Genomic DNA, 11,107 nt, shown 5'->3' with positions numbered 1-11,107 from the left:
TTGGGTTCCCCAGATGCGTTTGGTAATAAGGAGCACAAATAGCAACTGCTATTAGTTGTTCGTCTTCCCACTGCACACATGTCGGAATACCAACTGTTGGAGTGCTCGGGAAGACGGATATCTTTAAACACATCCAGGCCATAGAGTTATATTTAGGTGTGCGTGAGATTTGGCGTGGTGTACTGGTTGGTGTGAGCACCGCCGGTAATGATGGTGCGGGATGTGCGCTGTAATGCACTAAGTAATGCGCTGCGCTGCACTGCTTTTGTCTTGCCTTGCTAACCTGCGTTTCCCCTCTTCCTTGCAGGTCGCGGTCCTTTTGGTGAAAAGCCAGGTAAGCTTCCTATAATGTTCGGGGCTTAAGCAATGCCGGAATATGTCCTTTCTAATGTTGTCTTTCTCCTTTTCCTTTTCAGGTCGCTTCGTTCCGGTAGGTGTGCAGAGTCCAGAAGAAGCTGTTCACTGGAGAGTGGATGACAGGATGGAGATTGCAGGTAAAATCTGATTAAAGATGTTCATTTTGTCTCCTTTGCAGGCTCGTTGCTCTGAGGCTCGCAGGTATCGCAGGACACGGTGAGTGTCATGTTGCAGTCTGCAAAGTAACGCGAAGCGTGCTCTGTTGCTTGGGTGTGGTTTAAATAGCCTCCCAACAAAGTAGTCCAGGTAAAGTAGTCCCAGGCCACCACACCCAAAACACTATGCCGCATAGCTTAGCTCTTAAGAACCAAGCTATGCAAATGCCTCAATGTTAACTGCAGGCTTAATGAAAAGTAGTCGCCCTTCAAACATGTTCTCCATAATGAATATGAGCCTGGCGCTAGAGGCGCCAGGACTGACTCCAAGAGAGTCTTGGGAGTGGATGCAAGGCCTCCGAGGCCTTGATGGAGTCCCGAACCCTGACCTTACCTGGCAAGTGGGCTTGCCAGTGGGGTCTGGGGTAAGGGTCGTGACAGCACTCCTCCCCCAACCCCCCAAGGCCCCTCTCATGGTGGTTCTTCTATTCGGTCCAGGCTTGGTTGGAAAGTTCTGATGAAATACCTTGATCAGACCTGGTGCATGGATATTCTCGCTGGGTTCCCAGGATCTATCTTCAGGTCCATACCCTTTCCAATTGACTAGATAGCAAAATTTGGACCTAGTGTATTTAGAGTCCAGGATTTCCTTGACTTCGAATTCTGGTTCTCCGTCAACAATTATAGGTTTTGGTGGTGTAGTAACCCATGTACCGGGTTGTACTGGTTTCAGGAGTGATACATTGAACACCGGGTGGATTTACATATTGGGTGGTAATGCTAGTTTGATGGCTGCTGGGTTGATTATTGCTTTGATGGAGTAGGGTCCCAAATATCGAGGACCAAAGGTCCGAGATCCTTTAAGGGGTACATACGTTGCTGCTAACCAAACCTTGTCCCCTACTTGATAGTCAGGAGCCTTTCTTCGGTGTTGGTTGGCGAATTTCTTTTGTCTGTCCTTGGCTTGAGTTAGATGTTCAGTCGCCTTTTTAAAGGCTTGAGAGATGATTGCATGAAGAGTCCTTATCTGCTGGCATTTCCAAGCTATCTGGAAGGTCTAGTTCGAAAGTATGCAGTGTCTGCCGTAAAGGATATAAAAAGGCATTTGTCCTATGCTAGTATGCAATGAATTGTTATAGGCATAGTATGCTATCCACAGTAAGTCCCTCCAATTTCTTTCCACTTGATGCAGCATGCACCGCAAGTATTGGTCAAGGGTTTGGTTGGTTCTCTCTTTGGTCATCCGTTTGGGGGTGGTGACTGGTGGATAATCGGATGTCGATTTGCGCCATTGAACAACATTTTCTCCAGAAGTTGGACACGAACTGGCTGCCTCAATCCAAGACCAGAACTGATGGGAAGCCATGTAGTTTAACGATACTTTCCAGGAACACTTTTGCTAAACTGGATGCATCTGGGAGGCCCTTGAGAGGAATAAAGTGTGCCATATTTGAGAACAGGTCAACAACTACCAGAATGGTGTTGTACCCTTGACTGGGAGGCAGATCTGTAATGAATTCAAGGGAAAGGGTGTGCCATGGGGCAGGAGGAATGTCCAATGTCTGAAGGAGACCAGCTGGTTTCTGCTTTTGCAATTTGTTCTGCGCACACACACTGCAGGACCGAACATACTGGATGATGCCTTTACACCAAGTAGGCCACCAGTAGTTCCGTTTCACCTTGGCTAGGGTGTTGGCGATTCCAGGGTGACCTTCCATCAGTGAATCGGGGTAATCTGAAATAATTTGTTGTTGTAGTTCCCTTTGGGCACATATAGACAGTCCCTAAAATAGGGCAATTGGTCCTTGATGGTATATTGGTCTCCCTGAGTATTCCATGCAAGCAATGTGTCGGGATTCAGTACCCGTTGGATTTCGTTTCAGAGTTCGGTTTGTGTCAAAGCTGTTGTGAGACCTAAGAGTTTGTCTTCAGGAATGATGGGTACTGGATCTGGAGTTGTATACACCTCTTCGTCAATGCCCATGCGGGACAAGGCGTCAGCCTTCCCATTCCGGACCCCTGGTCGAAATGTGATTACATACTCGTACTCGGCGAAGAAAAGGGCCCACCGCAGTTGACGTGAGGACTGGGCCTTTGCTGTTTTCAGATATTGCAGGTTTCGATGATCTGTGATTACTGCAACTGTATGCCTGGCTCCTAAGAGATAGGGTCGCCATGCCTTAAAAGCGGATTTAATGGCCAAGAGTTCCTTGTCGGTGATAGCATAATTGATTTCCGAAGGTGAATTCTTTTGCGACCAGAAGGCCACGGGGTGTAACTGACCGGTTTCGGGGTCTTTCTGTGAGAGGAAAGCCCCCATAACCATGCTGGACACATCAGTTTCCATGATGTAAGGGAGGTCTGGACGAGGGTGTCGTAGGATCGGAGCTGAAGTGAATCTTTGTTTGAGTTCTTCAAAGGCTCTTTCGGCTTCTTCGGTCCGAATTAACTTTTTATTGTTTTTTCGCAATAGTACTGTGATCGGTGTACAATCTGAGAGAAGTCTGGGATGAATCGGCGGCAGAAGTTTGCAAAGCCCAGCATGCTTTGGATCCCTTTCAGTGAAGTTGGTGATGGCCACTTGAGAATGGCATCTACTTTGTGCACGTCCATTCTTATGCCTTTCGGAGTGAGAATGAAACCAAGGAATTCTACTTTGGTGACGTGAAAAAAGCATTTTTCGAGTTTCGCATATAATCTATGTTGGCGGAGCTTGGTGAGAACAGAGTGAAGGTGCTTAACATGGTCTTGCTTCGACGACGAGTACACTAAGATGTCATCTATGTAAACCAAGGCAAAAACATTGATTAATTCTCTCAGGACATCGTTCATGAAGCATTGGACTGCCGCTGGAGCGTTGCATAGCCCAAAGGGCATTACTTGGTATTCATACAAGCCATATTTAGTACGGAAGGCGGTTTTCCAATCATCTCCTTTTTTAACTCGGACCAGGTGGTACGCTCCTCGAAACATCCAATTTGGTATAAATCTGGGCATCTTTGACTTGGTCTAACATTTCAGGAATAAGCGGCAAGGGGTACCGATTCTTCACGGTAATCTGGTTTAATGCGTGGTAATCGATGCAGGTCCTCAAGTCCCTTTCTTTCTTTGGTAGGAAGAACAAAGGACTGGCTGACGGGGACTTGGGCAGGCAGATAAATCCGTTTGCCAGGTCCTGGTCTAGATAGGATTTCAAATGGAGGTTTTCCAGTTCTGTGAGTGCATAAATTCTGCCGCAAGGAATTTGTGCGCCTGGAATGAGGTCAATCTGGCAGTCATAGGGCCTGTGCAGCGGTGGTGTGTTAGCTTGTTCTTTTTGGAACACATCCTGGAAATCTTGGTATTCACTTGGTAGGGTATTAGTTACTCCAAGTGCTGATGCTGCCGTTCTGGGAATCGCAGGGGTACAGAGGTCAGGTTTCTGCTTTTGGTAATAGCAGGCAGGAGCGCAATCATCGGCGAAGGTCAGTTTCCGAGCATGCCAGTCTATCAGGGGATTGTGAGCAACTAACCATGTCATCCCTAATATTAGCCGGAAATGAGGTGCCTTGATGAGATCAAAAGAAATGGATTCCCGGTGTCCATCCTGGCATAGCAAGGTTACCCTGGCTGTACATTGGGTTACTGGTCCAGAAGCGATTTCTGTCCCATCCACGGTGATCACCTTGTCCGTGGTCGGCTTTGAACATAAGGGAAGCCCCATCTCTGCTGCCAGTTCTTGATCAATATAATTCCCAACTGCTCCACTGTCTATATATGCCTCAACAGCGTGCATCCGAGACGGTAGTTGGTGGTTAACTAGGATCACTGGTATTGCAAAGTGCAAGGTTGGTGGCTCTTCTCACTCGACAAACTGACCTCTATGTTTGCCGAGCTGGGTAGTTTTCCAACTCCTTGACCTCGTCCTTCTCTGTGGCCCGACTGTTCACCATGGAGGTTTCACTGGGCAATCCTTAAGGAAGTGTCCTGGTTTTCCGCAGTACAAATATAGCTGCTGTTGCCTTCTTTTGTCTTGTTCTGTTTTTGTTAACAGAGGACCTATTCCTCCAATTTGCATGGCTTCTACAGTGTTTTCAGGCACACGTGATGCATTGTCCCTGGGTCAAACATACACGGCCTGAGTGTCTGACCTAGACCGATCTGCTTTTCGATCCTGCAATCAGTGATCTAGTTGCACAATCAAGTTAATGAATTCAGTACAGTCTCTTGGTGGGCCAACCACCTGGGCTAGAACGTCCTTCAATTCGCCTCATAGGCCTCATTGGAATAATGTGGTTCTTTTGTTCTCCAGCCACCTAGCTTCAGCAACCAATCTATTGAAGGTGGCAATGTACGTTAATAAGTCTTGATACCCCTGTCGGAGTGACAAGAGTTTGTTGTCTACTGCTTGTTCTTGGTTATGACGAGCAAAAAGCTTCTCCATTTCCCTCTGGAACCCCCCAAAGTCATGTAACAATGGATCATCATGGTTTACCAGCGGCACTGACCAGTTTGCTGCGCTACCGCTCAGGTATGACAAAACAAAAGCTACCCGTGCTTGGTCGTTGGGGAATGCACCAGGCCTACAAAGAAAGTGAAGACGACACTGATTCATGAATGCAGCATACTTCCTTGGGTCGCCTGAGAACCGTTCCAGTGATGCTAGGGGAAATGTTCCGGATAGCGTAATTTGTACTGGGGCGGATGGTAAGGTGGGCACTTGTGCCGATGGGTTGTTTCCGGGCAAAGGAGTCTGTCCTGCTTGTGACTGTAGGAACTGCCCACCGATCTCTTCAGCGCGATCCTTGGTAACTACAAATCCCTCCGGAGAGCATTGGTCTTTTGTCTGGCAGAATGAATTTCAGCGCGTAATTGTCCTAATAATTGAGCCAATTGGTCGATTTCTGATGTCCCCATGGTGCCCAGGTGGATTAATTATTGTAGGCTTCGCGTTTTGTTACGCTCACCTGGTAACCACAGGGACGCCACTCAGCCCTGGTTGGTTACTGGAACCTTCTCCCGATTTCCGAATGGTGTCTTCGGAGGAGTTCTAGCCTTGTTGCTGTATTAGGCGTGCTCTCCGTCCTGCCTTCTTAGCAGGGGTGTGTAGTCTTCAGTGGACGTAGGCGACCGAGTTACTTCACTGGCACGTGCCCGTTCAAGTGTCTTTAAGGTAGGTCTTATTGCAGCAGTCTTTGTGTAGCACTGATTGTTAATCACAAAAGAAAGGCAAGCAAGAACAATGTCCTTTCTTTCTCCCTAGGTGTGCAGGAGATTCAGCGTGGTGCACTAGTTGGTTTGAGCACCGCCGGTAAGGATGGCGTGGGATGTGCGCTGTAATGCGTTAAGTAATGCGCTGCGCTGCTTTTGTCTTGCCTTGCTAACCTGTGTTTCCCCTCTTCCTTACAGATCGCGGTCCTTTTCCAGCGGGTGAGGAACTCCGGAGCGATGCCGGCCGTAAGGTGAAAAGCCAGGTAAGCTTCCTATAATGTTCGGGGCTTAAGCGATGCCGGAATATGTCCTTTCTAATGTTGTCTTTCTCCTTTTCAGGTCGCTTTGTTCCAGTGGGTGTGCGGAGTTCAGAAGAAGCTGTTCACTGGAGAGCGGATGACAGGATGGAGATTGCAGGTAAGATTCGATTAAAGATGTTCCTTTTGTCTCCTCTGCAGGCTCGTTGCTCTGAGGCTCGCAGGTATCGCAGGACACGGTGAGCATCACGTTGCAGTCCGCAAAGTAACGCAAAGGGTGCTCTGTTGCTTGGGTGTGGTTTCAATAGCCTCCGAACAAAGTAGTCCAGGTAAAGTAGTCCCATGCCACAACACCCAAACACTATACCGCATAGCTTAGTTCTTATGAACCAAGCTATGCGAATGCCTCCATGTTAACTGCAGGCTTAATGAAAGTAGTCCCACTTCAAACATGTTCTCCATAATGAATATGAGCCTGGCACCAGAGGTGCCAGGACTGACTCCAAAAGAGTCTTGGGAGTGGATGCAAGGCCTCTGAGGCCTTGATGGAGTCCCGAACCCTGACCTTACCTGGCAAGTGGGCTTGCTAGTGGGGGTCTGGGGTAAGGGTCGTGAAATAGGGATATCAAATTGGATGAAGGAGTCACCCACTAGGAGAATGTTAGAGGTGGATGAAAGCATTTATAACTCGTCTATACACAAGTGTTTCAAGGCGCGACGAGGCAAGGGAGGGGAACAGAGGGAAGACGAGACAAGGATCTTACTAGGCCAGGTGACATTGAGATCATCCAAGTGCGGGGGGGTGCGAAGGGGCAGGGAAAGTGCAGTACATAGGATAAACAGTAAATAAATAAAATAAATAAGTGCAGCCAGCTGGTGGCAGGTGCAAATGTAAGTGCAGGCATCAGTTGTCAGGGGCTGTAGGGATACAGAAACAGCCCCAGAGTGTGAGAGTTGCCAGGGGGGCAGTTCAGCTCTGCAACCGGTGGGGAGGGGACCTGGGCCTGAGACAAAGGGTAGCCAGGTGACCAGTGCAGTTTCAGCCAGGTGTTCAGCAGGGGAGGAGAGAAAGCGAAAGCAAAGAGGAAGGTCTTGAGGTGCTTCCAGAACCGCAGATGGTTCTCCTCAATTTTCAGAGATGCAGGGAGGCTGTTCCAGAGGGAGGCACCAGCCGAAGAAAGAGATCTAACACAGACTCATTGCTTGGAGAAGCGACTGGCCCTGGGGAAATGGGAGGCGGATGAGCGAAGAGCTCAGGAAGGAAGCTATTTAAGAAGAGAGAGTTGAAGGTATTGCGGCCCCAGGCCCCAGAAGGCTTTGTGGACAATGCAGAGGGTTTTGAACTTAATCCTTGCAACCACTGGGAGCCAGTGCAGTGCTTTCAGTCCTGGAGAGATACATATTCCCTGGCCTTGAGGCCAAGGACAAGTCTTGCAGTCCTTTTGGATGAGTTGCGGAGAGTAGATGCAGGCAAAATTAGAAAGAGGCTGTTGCAGTAATCCAGCCTAGAGAGAACCACAACTCTGGAGACAGGGAGCTTCTGGGGGGGAAGGAGAGGAAAGGAAGAATACCTCTCAGGAGGTGCCTCTGGTAGTGTGACTTCTTAGAGACGTCAGAGAAGTGAGGAGAGAAGGAGTGTGTCGATTTGAAGGTGACCCTGAGGTTTTTAGCCTCACAGGTGGGAGCAGGAAGAGGGCCAAGAGAGGTCAGCCAGAGAGTGACAGGAAAGGAGGGAGCAGGTGTGCCGATGAGGAGAATCTCAGTCTTACTGGCATTAAGATGGAAGTCATTGGCGGCACACCACTCCTGGATAGCAGACAGACAGTCAGAGATGGGAGAAGGAGAAGAGGTGGCTGAGGGGAGCATGGAAATGAGCTGAGTGTCATCTGCATAGCACTGAAAGTTGGGGCAGAGGGCGTCAATGCAGCGGGCAAGAAGTGCCAGTTATTGGTTGAACAGAAAAGGAGAGAGGTTATACACCTGGGGAAAACCACAGGTAGAGAAAGAGGAGAGAAAGAACCCAATTTGTACCTGGGAGGGTCGATCAGAGAGGAAAGAGGTCAGCCAAGCCAGAGCCTGATCAGTGATACCCAAGTTGTCACAGAGACGGTTGAGCAGGATGGCATGATTGACCGTGTCACAGGCAGAAGAGAGATCAAGCAAGATCAGGACACAGCGGTTATTGGAATCAAGGTTGGAGAGCAGGTCTTCGCGGATGTTCAGGAGAGCAGTTTCTGTGCTTCTGGCAGCCAGACTGATGGTCATGAAGACAACCAACCGATTCAGTGTGAAGATTAAGAGAGAGAGAGAACGTTTTAATTTAAGTAGTTTATGCCTTTAGCAGCAAGTCATGTTTGTATATTTCTTGTAAATGCACTTATATGGTCAGCATTAAGCTACATGGGATGAGTTAGACACGTTGTGATAGCCTTAAGTAACTGGTGTAGAATCTGGTGGGGCCCTGCAAATGTCTGAGAGGTGTATCCAATATCGCATCACTTTCCCATGCACTGCAAGAGGGGTAGAAAACACAACCTTGTAGGGCCCATAGAACCTGGGATTTTTCCATTTTCTCACAAAGCTCCTGGCATACACCAGCTTCCTCGGCAACAATGGTTGTGTGGGTGCTGGGTCAGCCGGAGGGGCTGGTACGTTTTGTGTATCATCTGGGTTTATTTGGAAAATCCAAAAAGGCCATTCCAGCAATATTTTCGGTGCATTTTTGACAAAATTAGAGCGCATGTAGCATTTGTTTTTGAATCCAGCTACCCTGCACTGAAAAATCGTGTGTTTTTGTACTTTTTTGCCTACAACTAATTTGCACCATGCGGTGCTTTAAACATGGCCGCCCGGGCATTTGGACCATCTGAGGCAGTGTTTTTGCCGTTTGCCCCTCTCCATCCTGTTTATGGATTGGCTGGGGAGTTGCTGTTGTTCACCAACGAGGGACCGGCAGGCTTTGCCGGCCCCCCTGCAATGCTTGTGGACTGTGTTATCTTCACTCCTTACAAATGCCACGGTGCACGAGGTCATGCAGCAGTTTCACATTGCCTGCCCTTGATTCCATGAGCCTGTGTTGAAGAAGGGCTTCTACCATGGCTCTGGATGAGGTAGGAAGCATTTGTTTTCATCACCCCGGCCCCTCCAAAGAATATTGTGCAATTTATTTGGAAAATCCAAAAAAGCCATTCCAACAATTATTTTTGCTGCATTTTTGCCAAAATTACAGCGCTCTGTCATTGCGCATCTGTGTAGCATTTGTTTTTGAATACAGCTACCCTGCACTGAAAAATTATGCGTTTGTGTACTTTTTTTGCCTACAGCTAACTTGCACCTTGCGGCGCTTTAAACATGTCCACCCAGCCCTTTGGACTATCTGAGGCAGTGTTTTGGATGTTTGCCCCTCTCATCCTGGTTACAGATTGGCTGGGAGTTGCTGTTGTTCACCAACGAGGGACCGGCAGGCATTAGCCGGCCCCTGTTCTAAGGCCCTGTCAGCTTCCCGGTCTGCTTACAGGACTATTGGACTACCTTGACTCTCTTACCATATTCTGAATGGGTTAGTTCCCTCCTTCTTGATTTCCCTGTACTTCCTTTCTCAGTAGGTACTCTCAACGTTTCCTGTTATGTACTCATTTGAAAGCTGTTTCTATACTCACCTTTCCATCTGACTCCCAGGTTAAATTCCTTAACTACTAAGCCCTCATTTTAACTTGGAAGTCAAACTTGGGTGTCTTTTGCATTTAGCTTTGGCCATTGATTGTAACCTGCTAGCCCAGTGACTGTTACATACTGCTGTACTTGCTGACTCCTCCCTCTGCCTCCTCTCTTTCCACTCATGGCGCTTTCTGTTTCTCTCATCTATTCCAACTGCTTCTCTATCAACTATCCTTCCCTTCTCACTAAGTCTGGAAAGAAGAAATTTAAAAGGATATCTTAGCCTCCAACCCTGGTTTCCCTATTGCTGATAACCTATACCAGCGCCTCTTCCAGACAGACCCTCACTGACATCCTCTTTGTTGTTCCTTCGCCGGATCTATGGACCCCCATATGACCCCCCATATGATCTCTGTGCTCTGTCCTGTCTCCACCTCTCCCATTAACGGTGGCACTCGCTGGGAAGTCCTCATGGCTTCTTTCGACTCCTCCAGAATCATCCTTAATGTCTACCTAAATGGCACTGTCATGGTCCAAGGTCGTCAGTCCAATCTCCTCTTCGATAGGCAGTTCCCTCGCCTCATCAACTTCCTTTCATCTCTGGCTGTTTTCTCCTTTCATCCCTTGGCTACCTTGCCCACTCTTCCCTCCTCTTCTGCCCCTCTTCAGGCTACCTCCCCAACTCCGCATGGCGTACCTCTGATGTGTACCTCTCCCCGGAAGGTCTTTAAGGCCAGCAACCTTCTTCATCTTGCCACTCTCAACTCTCGCTCTGCTGTCGCACTCCTCTGACATCTGCCACCTCCTTGTAGAACAGGACCTGGATGTCCATGGGCTTACGGAGACATGGTTCACGGTAAGCTCTGTCACGAGCCTTGACACTCTCCTCCCGGATTACTACAAGATCCTCTCCACTCCCAGATCCACTCAGCCTGGAGGGGGAGTAGCACTGATCTTTCCCAAGTGGATTTCTGCCACCATCATTCCCACTCAAATGTACTTCTCTTTTGAGTGCCTTGTCTGCAGGCTCGCAATCTCTCCTACCCACTCTCTTACTGTTGCTACGCTCTACTACCCCCCTGGGCAAATCACCTCTTTTCTCTCTGAGTGGGCTGACCTCTCCTCCTCCCTTCTGGCCTCAACCACTCAACTCTTCGTCTTTGGTGACCTCAACATCCACCTCGAGTCTCTCTGTCTCTCATCTTTGCTCTTTCGCGACCTCTGCGATTCCCTCTACTTCTCTATCCTCCCCTCTGGCCTGACGCACTCTGCAAGACACACACTTGATATCTTTATCTCCTCTGGCCTCCCACTCTCTATCCCTCTGACCACTCCTCTCTCCTGGAGTGACCACTGCCTTCTCTCCTCTCATCTCTCACTCTCTTCCCCCCAAGCCAAGACCCCCCAACACTGCCACCTACTTTCTCGGACATCCAACCTAAGAAGCGTGTGTCGCTTGAGGCTTTTGCTGCCACCTTCTCCCCCCCCCAC

Source organism: Ambystoma mexicanum, chromosome 1p (assembly GCF_040938575.1).
Source record: "Ambystoma mexicanum isolate Mex_15411 chromosome 1p, UKY_AmexF1_1, whole genome shotgun sequence".
In the NCBI taxonomy this organism is placed as follows: Eukaryota; Metazoa; Chordata; class Amphibia; order Caudata; family Ambystomatidae; genus Ambystoma; species Ambystoma mexicanum.
The sequence above is the reverse complement of the archived record's forward strand: the minus strand, read 5'-3'. Positions refer to the sequence as shown.